Raw genomic sequence first — 16,779 nt, 5'->3', positions numbered from 1 at the left:
TCTCGATGTGGAGGAGCAGCGGCTCTACTCCGAGCCCCTCCCGGATGGCCGAGCTCCTCACCCTATCTCTAAGGGAGTGCCCGGCCACCCTACGGAGGAAGCTCATTTCAGCCGCTTGTATCCGTGATCTCGTTCTTTCGGTCATGACCCAAAGTTCATGGCCATAGGTGAGGGTAGGAACGTAGACCGACCAGTAAATTGAGAGCTTTGCTTTTCGGCTCAGCTCTCTCTTCACCACAATGGACCGGCACAGCGCCCCCATTACTGTGGCAGCTGCACCGATCCGTCTGTCGATCTCCCGCTCCATTCTTCCCTCACTCGTGAACAAGACCCCGAGATACTTAAACTCCTCCACTTGAGGCAGGAACTCCCCTCCAACCTGAAGAGGACAAGCCACCCATTTCCGGTCGAGTACCATGGCCTCGGACTTGGAGGAGCTGATCCTCATCCCAGCCGCTTCACACTCGGCTGCGAACCGCCACAGCGCATGCTGTAGGTCTTGGCTAGAGGGGGCCAGCAGGACCACGTCATCCGCAAAAAGAAGAGACGAAATCCACTGGTCCCCAAACCAGACCCCCTCCGGCCCTTGGCTGCGTCTAGAAATCCTGTCCATAAAAGTTATGAACTGGACCGGCGACAAAGGGCAGCCCTGCCGGAGTCCAACATGCACTGGGAACAGGTCCGACTTAGTGCCGGCAATGCGGACCAAACTCCTGCTCCGCTCGTACAGGGACCGGATGGCCCCTAATAAAGGGCCCCCGATTCCATACTCCTGGAGCACCCCCCACAGGGCATCACGAGGGACACAGTCGAATGCCTTCTCCAGGTCCACAAAACACATGTGAACCGGTTGGGCAAACTCCCATGAACCCTCGAGCACCCTGTAGAGGGTATAGAGCTGGTCCAGTGTTCCACGGCTGGGACGAAAACCACACTGTTCCTCCTGAAGCCGAGGTTCGACTATCGGTCGGACTCTCCTCTCCAATACCCTGGCGTAGGCCTTACCAGGGAGGCTGAGGAGTGTGATCCCCCTGTAGTTGGAACACACCCTCCGGTCCCCCTTCTTATAAAGAGGGACCACCACCCCAGTCTGCCAGTCCAGAGGCACTGTCCCCGACCGCCACGCAATGTTGAAGAGGCGTGTCAACCATGACAGCCCTACAACATCCAGAGACTTGAGGTACTCAGGGCGGATCTCATCCACCCCCGAAGCCTTGCCACCGCGGAGCTTTTTAACCACCTCGGTGATTTCAGCCTGGGTGATGAAAGAGTCCAACCCCGAGTCCCCAGCCTCTGTTTCCACCACGGAATGCGTGATGGCAGGATTGAGGAGATCCTCGAAGTACTCCTTCCACCGCCCGATAATGTCCTCAATCGAGGTCAGCAGTCTCCCGCCCCCACTATAAACAGTGTTGGCAGAGCACTGCTTCCCCCTCCTGAGGCGTCGGACGGTTTGCCAGAATCGCTTCGAGGCCAACCGGTAGTCCTTCTCCATGGCCTCACCGAACTCTTCCCAGGCCCGAGTTTTTGCCTCTGCCACAGCCCGGGCCGCAGCACGCTTGGCCTCACGGTACCCGTCAGCCGCCTCAGGAGTCCCACAAGCCAACCACAGCCGATAGGACTCCTTCTTCAGCTTAACAGCATCCCTTACTGCCGGTGTCCACCACCGGGTTCTGGGATTGCCGCCACGACAGGCACCGCAGACCTTACGGCCGCAGCTATGGGCAGCAGCATCGACAATAGATGCAGAGAACATGGTCCACTCTGAGTCTATGTCTCCAACATCCCCCGGGATCTGGTCGAAGCTCTCCCGGAGGTGGGAGTTGAATACATCCCTGGCCGAGGGCTCCGCCAGGCGTTCCCAGCAGACCCTCACTATGCGCTTGGGCCTGCCGAGTCTGTCCGGCTTTCTCCTCCTCCAGCGGATCCAACTCAACACCAGGTGGTGATCAGTGGACAGCTCAGCCCCTCTCTTCACCCGAGTGTCCAAAACATGCGGCCGAAGGTCTGATGATACGACAACAAAGTCGATCATCGACCTCCTGCCTAGGGTGTCCTGGTGCCAAGTGCACTGATGGACACCCTTATGTTTGAACATGGTGTTCGTTATGGACAATCCGTGACTAGCGCAGAAGTCCAATAACAAAACACCACTCGGATTCAGATCGGGGAGGCCATTCCTCCCGATCACGCCTCTCCAGGTGTCACTGTCGTTCCCCACGTGGGCGTTGAAGTCCCCCAGCAGAATAACGGAGTCCCCGGGAGGGGCACTATCCAGCACCCCCGAAAGGGACGCCAAGAAGGCAGGGTACTCTGCACTACCACTCGGCCCGTAGGCTGAAATGATAGTCAGAGACCTCTCCCCAACCCGAAGGCGCAGGGATACAACCCTCTCATCCACTGGGGTAAACCCCAACACGAGACGGCTGAGCTGGGGGGCAACAAGCAAACCCACACCAGCCCGCCGCCTCTCCCCGTGGGCCACTCCAGAGTAGAAGAGAGTCCAACCCCTCTCAAGGAGATGGGTTCCAGAGCCCACGCTGTGCGTGGAGGCGAGGCCGACTATTTCTAGTCGATATCTCTCGACCTCCCGCACAAGCTCAGACTCCTTCCCCCCCAGCGAGGTGACATTCCACGTCCCTAGAGCCAGCCTAAGCATCCGGGGATCGGGCCGTTGAGGTCTCCACCTTCGTCCGCCACCCAATCCTCTTTGCACCGGTCCCTCACGGTTCCCCCTGCAGGTGGTGGGCCCACTGGAGGATGGCCTCGCGTCTCTCGTTCGGGCTTGGCCCGGCCGGGTCCCGCGAGGAGCAACCCGGCCACCAGGCGCTCTCCGACGTCAATCCATGTCAATCCAACAATAAAGGTGAATAAAGGCAAGTTTTTCTTGTATTTTCATCACGTCTAAATCTTTTCCATTCAAACACAGCTCCTTGTGAATTATGCTTGTAAAAGTAATTGAATTACAACCTGCAATTTAATATCAAATGTTCACTTTGGTGATAAATCCAGATGACCTGTGCTTGGACTTGTAGAATTCTATTGATTTTGGGTCAAAACCTTGACCAGCACAACATGAGTAGATTTGTAAAATGTGAATTGCTAATTGGTTGCATGTCAGTACTGAGGTAAATTGTTGTCTCCAGAAAGGCTCTGACGTTTTTTTTCATGGCTCTAAAACAGTGCTGTGCAGGGCCGGTTAGCTCAGTTGGTCAGAGTGTGGTGCTAATAACGCCAAGGTCATGGGTTCAATCCCCATACTGGCCAGTCACAAATGTGTTTGTTTGACAAGAAAGTTTCAAATTATACAAGATTAACACACAAGCTAGTTGCTGGCTATGAGAGCTTGTCAGGATTAAAATGGTTCAAAAGCTTTTTCTTCAGGCAACTTTGTGTCTTTATTTGTGACTCAATAACATGAAGCAATTTACAAAACGTTTCAGCATATTCTTTCCTAAAATTGGTAGTCTAGCGCAGAACAAAATGAATAAATAACACTGCATTAACCTTTCCATGTCAATCCAACAATAAAGGTGAATAAAGGCAAGTTTTTCTTGTATTTTCATCACGTCTAAATCTTTTCCATTCAAACACAGCTCCTTGTGAATTATGCTTGTAAAAGTAATTGAATTACAACCTGCAATTTATTATCAAATGTTCACCTTGGTGATAAATCCAGATGACCTGTGCTTGGACTTGTAGAATTCTATTGATTTTGGGTCAAAACCTTGACCAGCACAACATGAGTAGATTTGTAAAATGTGAATTGCTAATTGTTTGCATGTCAGTACTGAGGTAAAATGTTGTCTCTAGAAAGGTTCTGACTTTTTTTTTTCATGGCTCTAAAAAAATGCTTTGCAGGGCCAGTTAGCTCAGTTGGTCAGAGTGTGGTGCTAATAACACCAAGGTCATGGGTTCAATCCCCATACTGGCCAGTCAAAAATGTGTTTCTTTGACAAGAAAGTTTCAAATTATACAAGATTAACACACAAGTTAGTTGCTGGCTATGAAAGGCTGTCAGGATTGAAGTGGTTCCAAAGCTTTTTTTTCAGGCAACTTTGCATCTCTATTTGTGACTCACTAACATGAAGCAATTTACAAAACGTTTCAGTATATTCTTTCCTAAAATTGGTAGTCTAGCGCAGAACAAAATGAATAAATAACACTGCATTAACCTTTCCATGTCAATCCAACAATAAAGGTGAATAAAGGCAAGTTTTTCTTGTATTTTCATCACGTCTAAATCTTTTCCATTCAAACACAGCTCCTTGTGAATTATGCTTGTAAAAGTAATTGAATTACAACCTGCAATTTATTATCAAATGTTCACCTTGGTGATAAATCCAGATGACCTGTGCTTGGACTTGTAGAATTCTATTGATTTTGGGTCAAAACCTTGACCAGCACAACATGAGTAGATTTGTAAAATGTGAATTGCTAATTGGTTGCATGTCAGTACTGAGGTAAAATGTTGTCTCTAGAAAGGTTCTGACCTTTTTTTTCATGGCTCTAAAAAAATGCTTTGCAGGGCCGGTTAGCTCAGTTGGTCAGAGTGTGGTGCTAATAACGCCAAGGTCATGGGTTCAATCCCCATACTGGCCAGTCACAAATGTGTTTGTTTGACAAGAAAGTTTAAAGTTATACAAGATAAACACACCATCTAGTTGCTGGCTATGAGAGCTTGTCAGGATAAAAATGGTTCAAAAGCTTTTTCTTCAGACAACTTTGTGTCTTTATTTGTGACTCAATAACATGAAGCAATTTACAAACCTTTTCAGCATATTCTTTCCTAAAATTGGTAGTCTAGCGCAGAACAAAATGAATAAATAACACTGCATTAACCTTTCCATGTCAATCCAACAATAAAGGTGAATAAAGGCAAGTTTTTCTTGTATTTTCATCACGTCTAAATCTTTTCCATTCAAACACAGCTCCTTCTGAATTATGCTTGTAAAAGTAATTGAATTACAACCTGCAATTTATTAGCAAATGTTCACCTTGGTGATAAATCCAGATGACCTGTGTTTGGACTTGTAGAATTCTACTGATTTTGGGTCAAATCCTTGACCAGCACAACATGAGTAAATTTGTAAAATATGAATTGCTAATTGGTTGCATGTCAGTACTGAGGTAAAATGTTGTCTCTAGAAAGGTTCTGACTTTTTTTTTCATGGCTCTAAAACAGTGCTCTGCAGGGCCGGTTAGCTCAGTTGGTCAGAGTGTGGTGCTAATAATGCCAAGGTCATGGGTTCAATTCCCATACTGGCCAGTCACAAATGTGTTTGTTTGACAAGAAAGTTTCAAATTATACAAGATTAACACACAAGCTAGTTGCTGGCTATGAAAGGCTGTCAGGATTAAAATGCACGGTGGCGCAGTTGGTAGCACTGTTCCCTTGCAGCAAGAAGGTCCTTGGTTCAATTCCCGACCAGGGGTCTTTCTGCATGGAGTTTGCATGTTCTCCCTGTGCATGCGTGGGTTCTCACCGGGTACTCTGGCTTCCTCCCACAGTCCAAAGACATGTCTGTTAGGTTAATTGGTCACTCTAAAATTGCTCTTAGGTGTATTAATGAGTGTGTGCATGGTTGTACAGGTCCTTCTCAAAATATTAGCATATTGTGATAAAGTTCATTATTTTCCATAATGTCATGATGAAAATTTAACATTCATATATTTTAGATTCATTGCACCCTAACTGAAATATTTCAGGTCTTTTATTGTCTTAATACGGATGATTTTGGCATACAGCTCATGAAAACCCAAAGTTCCTATCTCACAAAATTAGCATATTTCATCCGACCAATAAAAGAAAAGTGTTTTTAATACAAAAAACGTCAACTTTCAAATAATCATGTACAGTTATGCACTCAATACTTGGTCGGGAATCCTTTTGCAGAAATGACTGCTTCAATGCGGCGTGGCATGGAGGCAATCAGTCTGTGGCACTGCTGAGGTCTTATGGAGGCCCAGGATGCTTCGATAGTAGCCTTTAGCTCATCCAGAGTGTTGGGTCTTGAGTCTCTCAACGTTCTCTTCACAATATCCCACAGATTCTCTATGGGGTTCAGGTCAGGAGAGTTGGCAGGCCAATTGAGCACAGTGATACCATGGTCAGTAAACCATTTACCAGTGGTTTTGGCACTGTGAGCAGGTGCCAGGTCGTGCCGAAAAATTAAATCTTCATCTCCATAAAGCTTTTCAGCAGATGGAAGCATGAAGTGCTCCAAAATCTCCTGATAGCTAGCTGCATTGACCCTGCCCTTGATAAAACACAGTGGACCAACACCAGCAGCTGACACGGCACCCCAGACCATCACTGACTGTGGGTACTTGACACTGGACTTCTGGCATTTGGCATTTCCTTCTCCCCAGTCTTCCTCCAGACTCTGGCACCTTGATTTCCGAATGACATGCAGAATTTGCTTTCATCTGAAAAAAGTACTTTGGACCACTGAGCAACAGTCCAGTGCTGCCTCTCTGTAGCCCAGGTCAGGCGCTTCTGCTGCTGTTTCTGGTTCAAAAGTGGCTTGACCTGGGGAATGCGGCACCTGTAGCCCATTTCCTGCACACGCCTGTGCACGGTGGCTCGGTTTCTACTCCAGACTCAGTCCACTGCTTCCGCAGGTCCCCCAAGTTCTGGAATCGGCCCTTCTCCACAATCTTCCTCAGGGTCTGGTCACCTCTTCTCGTTGTGCAGCGTTTTCTGCCACACCTTTTCCTTCTCACAGACTTCCCACTGAGGTGCCTTGATACAGCACTCTGGGAACTGCCTATTCGTTCCGAAATTTCTTTCTGTGTCTTACCCTCTTGCTTGAGGGTGTCAATAGTGGCCTTCTGGACAGCAGTCAGGTCGGCAGTCTTACCCATGATTGGGGTTTTGAGTGATGAACCAGGCTGGGAGTTTTAAAGGCCTCAGGAATCCTTTGCAGGTGTTTAGAGTTAACTCGTTGATTCAGATGATCAGGTTCATAGCTCGTTTAGAGACCCTTTTAATGATATGCTAATTTTGTGAGATAGGAATTTTGGGTTTTCATGAGCTGTATGCCAAAATCATCCGTATTAAGACAATAAAAGACCTGAAATATTTCAGTTAGTGTGCAATGAATCTAAAATATATGAATGTTAAATTTTCATCATGACATTATGGAAAATAATTAACTTTATCACAATATGCTAATATTTTGAGAAGGACCTGTATGTGTGTTTCCCTGCGATGGACTGGCGACCTGTCCAGGGTGTATCCCGCCTCTCACCCATAGACTGCTGGAGATAGGCACCAGCTCCCCCGTGACCCACTATGGAATAAGTGGTAGAAAATGACTGACTGACTGAACTTTGCATCTTTCACAACATGAGTAAAATGTGAATTGCTAATATGTTGCATGTCAGTACTGAGGTAACATGTTTTTTTTTCATGACTCTAGAGAAAAGAATTACAGCTACAACTCGAATTTCAAAATTGCACGTCGTTCTTTATTTGTTTCAGACAGTTATTGTGTAGTTTTTCTCTGCTTTTGAGTCGATACACATAAAATTAGAGATGATTACAGAAGCAAATGCTGACAGTGCTGCAGAATATATGACATTCATCAGAAAAAGATCAGATATCTTTTCAGCAAAGTTCTGTTATTAATTAGTGCGTTCTGCAGTTCTACTTCTTTTATTGGGTGGCTGGAGTTCAAATTAAGCGGATAAGAAAAGTGTGGGAAGGGTCCTGCCTAATTTGAGAAAACAGTGTTTTGATGGGATTTTCGCCGTATTTTATGGCGTTCTGAACTATAAAACAGCGTTTTTTGCGTGACCTTTTAACCAGACGCATGGTAAAAGTGGCGTGAATAACGTGTGGTGGCGTTTTCATCAAGAGGCTGTCCTATTATTGCTCTGCCACTAGATTTTAAGGCATTTTACCCAATCAGGTCACTGTAAGGGCAGACACAACTAGGGAATCCCTGATCTTTCACAGAAAGTACATGCGCCTGTCATTGAACACCCAGTTCAACAATGAAATCCAGTGGCGTGCACAGACATTTTGGGGGGCAGGTGCTCAAGCACCACCTCGTGTCTATCTGTGCACATCCCTGATAAAAGCTGATATAACATAAAACTCACTCTACTTGTTCTCTTGGGGCGGAAAATAAGTGTCTTCTTTAACAGGAAATTAATTATTAATTTTATAAGATAATAGCATGTGACTACACGTTCAAAGCCTAAAGAAAAACTGGTTCTACTAAGTACGACTGCCTAATGAGAATTTTTCTCCATGTAAAAAAAAGACCTAAAAAGATCAGTGAGCCTCAAAGCAGTATGGATAATTTTATAGATCACAACTTATCCGTAATGAAAAACTACAGAACGCAAATCGTTGTACCCTCAGCAACTTGCTTTGCAAGTTTAAGGTCAGTCTGATTTTGGAGCTAAATTGTGAATAGTCACAGACCTTTCTTGCATTATAGTGATTAAGTTAAAGTTGCTAAAGTCACAACTGTCTCTGTCTAAATCCTTAACCTCTGCTACAATATCACAGTGCATATACAAGGTAATGGATACTGTTTTACATTTTGTAAATTAGATACAAAGGAGAATGAAAGTCTCATTTAAAAAATCAAAGATTATTTGGACAAATTGTAACATTAAAAACATAATCATTGTGGTAAAGGAAATAAATTGTTAGGACCCAGCCATGGGTTACAACATTAAAGGCCAGTAAGAACTGCTTCTCAGGTGGCTCAATACAACCTGATCCACCACCACATGCACTAGTCCACTCATTGGAAAGCTCTCATTTAGTTAATGAGAAAACTCTTCATCTTCCCCAGAGGTTAGGTCTTGATCTTCCACCATTTGACAAACTTAACTGGCTTGACTTTTCAGATGGACATGTTCCACCTTGGGAGAACGGTGTCCGTTTTAAGCAGCTTGAGTCCCTTGGTAAGGACATAGAGGTTTTTGATCCAGGTTTTTGATCCAGCAGTCAAATATTGATGCTTATCTGCTAGAGGTTGAACATTGTCTTCTTGACTTGTGTTTCCCTTCTTCTCGTGAGAAGCTGCGTCTTATTTGGAAGACAACAGCTAAGAGTGTTCATGTGTTCATAAAAACTCTTCCTCCAGAAATTAGTGACAGTTATTTAGCTTTTGTCAAGCTCTAAGGGGAAAGTACTATGTTTACAGAGATGAAGCTGCTGCCACTGTTGATGATTTTGCAGTTGTCCGAACAACAAAGATGATTAAAACCATGACCAATAAAGTGATGCAACATAACCATTCAATGTTATTTATGTTTGAGAACCAAGGATTATCTTGAGGAATCTGGAAATAAGTTAGTCCTGGAACTAACTTATAATTGGTATACCTTCAAAGAACCATTCACAATGTAAGATCAGTGAAAATATTAATAAAATGTTCTAAAGAATTATTAGCTGAATAAAACCAACCTTCTGAACGATTGTCAATGGTGTTTAATTACCTGCCTTTATTTAATACATACTTAAAGACATATTAAGGAAATAATATTTGAGGAAATATTTTGAATAAAACCAAACCTAGTGTTTAATAAGGTATCATATTTAGTAAAATAATATTTAGAGAAATTGTATTTTCCTAGATTGGAAACTAACAACCTTTCTGGATAAATGCGTCTTAATAGATCTTACACTTAAGTTATGTGTTACCTTATCCGTTAGCAGTTGAAGCTAAACAAAGAAAGCTTATAGCTCTTTAAAGTCAAACATGTATCTTTTATTAATATATCTTTTATTAATGTACCATTAATAAAAGGATCTGAACGCATAAGTGTTTTTATAAATTAATGCTGGATACCCGAACAGCAAAATCATAACTTTGCTGCATATGATCGGCGTGACCATAGTCACTTTTGGATCAAAGTTAAAGAGTCATGTCTGCTTGCCAGCAAGGAGACATTCACGGGTGCCTCTCCTGTCTGGTTCTTTTCTGAGACCCACATGGAAAGAGGCCGCCATGTTGGAGCACGGAGTTTTTGTCCAGCTCCGACTCCTCCTCTTTCTGGGCTGAAGTGGAAGTCAGTGTGACACTGAAATGTGAAGAAAAGTTCATATCGGCAGGTGTACAGTTCAGAGTCCAAATTCATCCATGTTCATTTCATATTCATGCATGTTTATCCTTGGCTGGGTCCTAACCAGGGGTGAAAGTAGTTTTAAATTCTTGCCGGTACTCATGGGCGGAGCTAGAGGGGGGGCTGGGGAGACACTGGGGGCATATATGCATGCATATATATGAGACTAAATGTACATCCTTCAATCAAACGAGGTGTGAAAGTTTTGACAGGTGGGCGGAACTTCCGGTGGCTGGGACATCCTAGGGCGGAACTTCTGGTGGTGGGCCTTCCTGTGACGTAACCGGATATCATCATTAACCGGATGTTGTCATTAGCTGGATATCGTCATTAACCGGATGTTGTCATTAGCCAGATGTTGTCATTACAAGGAAGCGAATCTTTCTAATTGTATGTTTTAAACAAAAACACACAATAAAAACAAAACATGTAGTTTATCCACTTTAAAGCTACACTCAGGTTAATGCAGGCATGTCACACGAAATTCTGATAATAAGAGAACCTGACAGAATTGTAAATTCATTTTGTTTTAATGCAGGGGTTATTTAGATGGATGTTTCATCTAAAAAACAAGGAGACAAAAAGTAGATACAGAACCTTTCTTCCTCTGCTCAAATGTTTGAGTAATCTAATCTGCACCAGTAACTTGTAGAGATGATCTAAAAACAGAGAAATAAATGAACTGAAAAAAAAAATAGTTAAAAAGTAAGCCAAACATGGAATTATCTATTTATGAGTGCTCAGTATGACGTTTCCAAATTAGAAATGTATTCTACAGCTAAAAGACCTTGTTTGGAATCATGAGAGACTCCATTTGGTAAAATGAATGATAATTTTAGTTACCTTAAGCTTTTCTTTTTTCAGCTTAGAGCAATAGTTATTGAATATTTAGAGAAAACAGTCATCCTGTAACTGCTGCCTCGTCCTTCTGATTCAAAGTCTTCTTCTCATACCATGTAGGAGGCGGAGGTTGTATCCTGTATGTCTGTGTAAAACGCCACAAGAAACTGAAAAAATAAAAAATAAAGGTTATAAAATCCGCAGTCACTGTTTATTGAATTAAGGCATCCACAGCTATTTCTTGTGTATTGTCTCAGACACAGTCTTCACACTGACAGTGCTCTTTTCCTGGCCCAAAGTCTCGAGCATTGTCTCAGTCAATACACATCCACTGTTTAATGAATAGGTGACCAGACCTCAGACATCTGCAGCTGTTTCTTGCGTATTGTCTCAGACAGTCTTCAGACCAACTATAGTCAAAGTAATTAAGAGGAATGTGCTCTTTTCCTGGCTATAAGTCTCAAGCATTGTCTGTGACAATTCCCATTCCCTGTTTATTGAATTAACACGTCTGCGCTGTTGCTGAGGTGTCTCGGGGGGGGGTGGCCAAGGGGCGTAACTATGCGCGCTGATAGGATTTCGTCATTAGGGGGCAAATCTAGAATCAACGAATTAAAAAAAACAGAGGGGCGTTCTTCAGTGTTTGTTTTAAATACTAGCGTAAAACGCAACATTTTACCTGCAGCATTCGCTGGAAAAGAACGCTTGTTGAACGATTGTTGATGAGAGTTTTTCATCAAACCGGTGAGAAAAGCAAGGTGTGCCAAGATGATGAACAACCATCTACATCATCTATTTCCTCGTCTGAGATACCTATCGGAATTCCTATCGTAACATACTCTGCAGATGATGATCCAACTTCACCAACAACAAAGGATGAAAAAGAGGCCTCAGGTCAGCTAAGACGTGTGAAACCCCAGTAACCGCCTACAGGCATACGCGCCGTGAATTGGATGCACCGAAGAAATCAACATATTACCTATGCAAGGTACAAAGGCCTCCGTTCGACACTCTGCAGGAAGAGTGATCTTTGGAACCATATGGACTGAGTGGTAGCTGGGGGTATATTTTCATGTACGAAATAGGAGAGCTTTGCCTGTATCAATTGGATCAAGACGAGGTATTTAATGGATCATTGGCTCTGTGTACTCTCACCCACAACAACTGGGCTGTGTTACGGCTGGCAATCCCACACCTTAACGATAACCCTGAATCAGTCTCAGTGTACGAGAGGGAGGATGAAGATGAAAGCTCTCCTCGACCAGCAAAAAGGATGAGAATGTGTCCTTCCAATGTTGAAATAGCTGCGAGAGAACCTCTGTTTAGTGCAGTGTGGGGGTCAAAAACCACAGCAAATGGCCGCTGGTCTTTTCAGGCAAGCAAATGCAAGAACAACCAGACAACCCCCTCAGATCTGTTTGTGTTGGAGGCATTCAATCAGAACTGCGGTGTATTCAAGACAGTGCTGGCTCTACCGTATGATGCTTGGGTTGAGAAGATGAATGAAATTGGACAGCGTCTTTCCAACCTTTTCGAAAACTCACGCTGCTGGATTGATGTTATGTCAGTGAAAAGAATCCTGACATTCCCTGTTGTGGATCTAAAGCCCACCCTCTTTTGAGGACCCACTCCCCTTCTTGAGGACCCTCCCACCTTCCTGCGCTATATATCAGGGTCTAACTGCGAGCTCACAGACTCTTCTTCTTCATAACGGCGGGCGGCAGACCACCATACTGGGACCTCTACAACCAGCAAGAAGAGACCGTCTTCTCTCCCGATCATGATGATGAAAGCTTCAACACCGGGCCGTATCATCCACCTTCTCCAGACCTCTACTCACCAGCCACCTCATCGTCGCAGCTCTTTGAGTTCCTATTCAGTCCAGGGACACCAACAGGATACAACCTCAGATCGTATCATCCGCCTTCTCCCGACCTCTATTCACCGCTATGCGTGGCTGAGTCTGTACACACAGATATCCAACCTGAAGACAAGAGGGTGATCGTGGAGGACGAGGCAACCATCAGCTACTCACCCTCCCCACAAACTCCAGACCCGATACCTGCCCCTCAGCCTTCACCAGAAGAGGAGGAGAGTAATCAGGGTGAAGAAATTGACGGCTGGATCTCAAGCGCTCTCATCAATAAGGTGAAAACAGCAATACTTCATTTATTCAACATTACCTGTTTGAACTATGTCAAAGAAACCTGTTACGGGTGCATTACGAACCACCCGAGCCAACGACAGCATCAGTGCCTGGAGATATTGGAGGAGGAGTATTACCAAATCAACTTTCAACGCATCGTGCGACGGCTCATAAACCCCAAGCTCCTTCCTGCTATTCGGAAACTTCTGACACTTCGACGCATACAAGCAGATGACTTCAGAGTGAAAACGATTGCAGAGACAGTTTTATATGAACTGAAATCGGTACAAGGCTTCCATAGTGCTATCACTGATATGTACGATAAGATGAGCGGTATTCTGTATTCTCTCTCGGCTTTCTACTGGTATACATATATATAACTGTTTTGTTTTTTAAAGATTGCAGTGTTTGAATTGATCTTTATTATCTGAATGTGTTTTTTTTTCTGTTTCTCTATTAAATACAGGTACAAAATAAAAAAAGAAGTATAAATATACCCTCAGGTGTTTTGTTTTTTTCCATTATTTAACAAGCAGTCATCAGAGTGAGCATAAGAATGGGATGTCTGAAAGAAGGATCATGAAAAATGTATATTACAACCCATCAAATCCGGGACGTTTAGGGGGTTTAGAAAGGTTGAGGAGGGTTATACAAGATGAAACGGGGAAGAAGGTAGCGGTTGAAAAAGTTAAAGATTTTTTATCGGGAGAAGATACCTATACTCTACATAAACCTGCAAGAATAAAGTTCCCGAGAAACAGAGTTTTTGTCACCAGACCATTGAGACAGTTCCAAGCCGATCTCTGTGACATGCAAGCTCTGGCCAAGGAAAATGACGGTCATTGACATCTTTTCAAAGAGGGCGTATGTACGTGTTTTGAAGAGGAAAACTGCTGCAGAGGTGCTAAAGGCTTTTGAATCAGTTTTTAAAGAAAGTCAGGTCCCAAAAAAACTTCAGACTGATGCAGTGAAATAATTTTTTAACAAGAAATTTAAGCTTCTAATGGAGAAACACGGTATTGAACATTTTGCCACAGCAAGTGAAGCGAAAGCCTCTGTGGTTGAGAGGTTTAACCGTACGTTAAAAACAAGGATGTGGAGATATTTTACTGCTAACAACACCCGGCGGTACATTGACGTCCTGCAAAATTTAACTAGAAGCTACAACCATACCTACCACACCAGCATTAAGATGAGCCCAATGGAAGTGACCTCAGGTCCGTATGAAATACGCTTCTTCAACACTCTAGCTTATATGATGGGCGTGAAACCAGGGGAATGGATTCATGTATCTGAACCAAAACTGGCTCCTTTTCCGGCAGATATAAAGGCTGGTTTCTATCACCTATACTGTTACAGCGACGTGGTCAGCCCTCAAATAGTAGGCGACACTTTTGCACCTTTACTGCGGACCGTCAAAGTACAAGGCGACTTCAGTGATATGGTTACTCTGATGTTTAACCCCGCCCACTACCTTCCAGTTTCCAGAAGACATATTGAAAATATCCATATAGAAATTAAATCGGACCAAAATGTTCCTGTAAATTTTGTCCATGGAAAGACCATTGTAAGACTACACTTCAAACCGGTGATATCACACAGCCTGAGATAAATTTTATTTGTATAAACTATTCCAGAGATATATATAACCTCTAACAATGATTGATTATCATTCATATTACCCTGGTCCTTCAACACTGCATCAAGCAGGCAAGAGAGAACATGGCACAGCTAAGTCTGAGACGTGATCGAAGTCGCTTTGTAAATTACTATGTAAGTCAATCAGGCGGTAATCTGCCAGGGTTTTATGGGGCCCCGGTCATGTACGGACGCGGAATTGGATCATTATTTTCAAAATTATTCCGCTTCGTATCCCCTCTGGTTAAAAAAGGATTTGCTATTGCAAAACCCCATCTTAAAACGGCTGCATCAAATATCGCTTCGGATGTCATCGGTAGAGCCGTGAGTAAAATGAGTGGTTCTACATGCACCGAAGGTCAAGGAGGTTCAGGAATTATGGTTGTATCCAAAAGACCCAGAACAAGACCCCCTGCTGATCGTTTAAGGACGGTTAAAAAACAACGACAAACGCGAAAAAGGAGATCAGTTGGAGCTGACAAACGAAGAGGAAGGAAGTCATCCACAAGTTTTGATATATTTAAATAATGGCTCTTTTACATAACAAATCATCAGAATGCACGCTGGCAGAGTTGGACTTATTTTCTGCCCCGATGATGCAGCTTTCGATTGAAGATAAAATTTACACCGAGATCCAGCCTTTATCAGCAATCACCAATGGAGGCCCGATTGAGTTTTTCATTCCGGGAGATGGAGAAAAGTATCTAGATCTCAACGATACGCTGTTGCATCTCAGAGTGAAAATTACTAACGAGGATGGAACAAACTTGCCGGATGGTGCACCTGTAGGGCTCATCAACTACCCGTTAAACACCATCTTCAGTCAGTGTGATGTCACTCTCGGAGATCGATTGATTTCAGAATCCAGCGCTACACATCCATATAGAGCCATGATTGAGACATTGTTAAACTTTTCTGAGGATTCTTTAAAAAGCCAGTTTAGCTCTGGTCTTTTTTTCAAAGACACTGCAGGGGCTCTGAACTCTACGGCCCTAACCAAGGTCTTAACAGCAGAGCAGGCTTTACAGAAAATTCCAGGGAGGTACATCTCCTAGGCCCCCTGCATGCAGACATATTTTTCTGCAGGAGACTTCTTTTAAACTCTGTTGACCTCAAAATTAAACTTACAAGAGCCAACGATTCTTTTTGTCTCATGGCCGCAAGAGACTCCACTTTCAAACTCAGGATATTAGGAGCATTTATTTTCATCAAAAAAGTTACCGTCTCTCCAGCTGTACGACTGGGTCACACTACAGCTTTAATGAAAGCAAATGCTCTCTATCCACTTTCACGTGTGAATGTAAAAACATATTCCATCCCTGAAAATTCAAGGGTATGCAACCAAGAGAATCTTTTCTTAGGTATCTTTCCCAAGTATGTGTTGATTGCATTACTGGATCATGACGCTTTTACAGGAACACGCGATCTCAATCCGTTTGACTTTAATCATTTTGATATGGAATATTTAGCTTTGTGTAAGGATGGCAGACAAATTCCAGCTAAGGCCTTCCAGCCCAATTTTAACCAAGGTAGTTCAGTGAGAGAGTATTACAACTTGTTTACGGCTACAGGACGACATTTAAAAGATCTTCCGCTGAATATAACACGTCAGGAATTTACTCAAGGATACTCTCTATTCGCATTTAATCTTAACCCGGGTGAGGACACAGATGCTCTATCTCCAGTTTCCAGTGGGAATTTAAGACTGGAAATGCGCTTCAGAAACCCGTTGCCTCATACCACCACGCTGATCATCTACGCTTGTTATGACTCTATTTTAGAGATTGATTCAAAGAGGCGTGTGCTGGTGGATTATTATTAATCTAATCAGACATGAATAACTATGAAATTGAGAACCTGCTGCATCATCTGCTGGGAGATTTGTTTTGTGGTGTGTGGCCGTGCGACCAGCTGCCGCTGCTCGCTGACAAATTCCCAGGGCCGGCCTACTTTATTGTGAACACACATACTTCACACATGCCTGGAGAACACAGGCTAGCTCTGACTTTGCATGAGAATGGTCAATCCAGCTTTTTTGACTCTTATGGATTCTCTCCGGATTT

The 16,779-nt window shown here is 43.7% G+C and overlaps 4 non-coding genes across 4 annotated transcripts; all 4 read left to right on the top strand.

Moving 5' to 3' along the window:
- Positions 1-3,193: 3,193 nt before the first annotated feature.
- On the top strand, positions 3,194-3,267 carry trnai-aau. Its single transcript has one exon. It is a non-coding gene; the product is annotated as a tRNA-Ile (tRNA).
- Positions 3,268-3,861: 594 nt separating this feature from the next.
- Positions 3,862-3,935, top strand: trnai-aau. The gene has a single exon. It is a non-coding gene; the product is annotated as a tRNA-Ile (tRNA).
- A 593-nt stretch (positions 3,936-4,528) lies between these two features.
- On the top strand, positions 4,529-4,602 carry trnai-aau. The gene has a single exon. It is a non-coding gene; the product is annotated as a tRNA-Ile (tRNA).
- Positions 4,603-5,195: 593 nt separating this feature from the next.
- trnai-aau lies at positions 5,196-5,269 on the top strand. The gene has a single exon. It is a non-coding gene; the product is annotated as a tRNA-Ile (tRNA).
- Positions 5,270-16,779: the final 11,510 nt, after the last annotated feature.

This window comes from Girardinichthys multiradiatus, chromosome 2, assembly GCF_021462225.1.
Source record: "Girardinichthys multiradiatus isolate DD_20200921_A chromosome 2, DD_fGirMul_XY1, whole genome shotgun sequence".
Classification (NCBI taxonomy): Eukaryota; Metazoa; Chordata; class Actinopteri; order Cyprinodontiformes; family Goodeidae; genus Girardinichthys; species Girardinichthys multiradiatus.
This window is presented reverse-complemented; position numbering and strand designations above follow the sequence as displayed.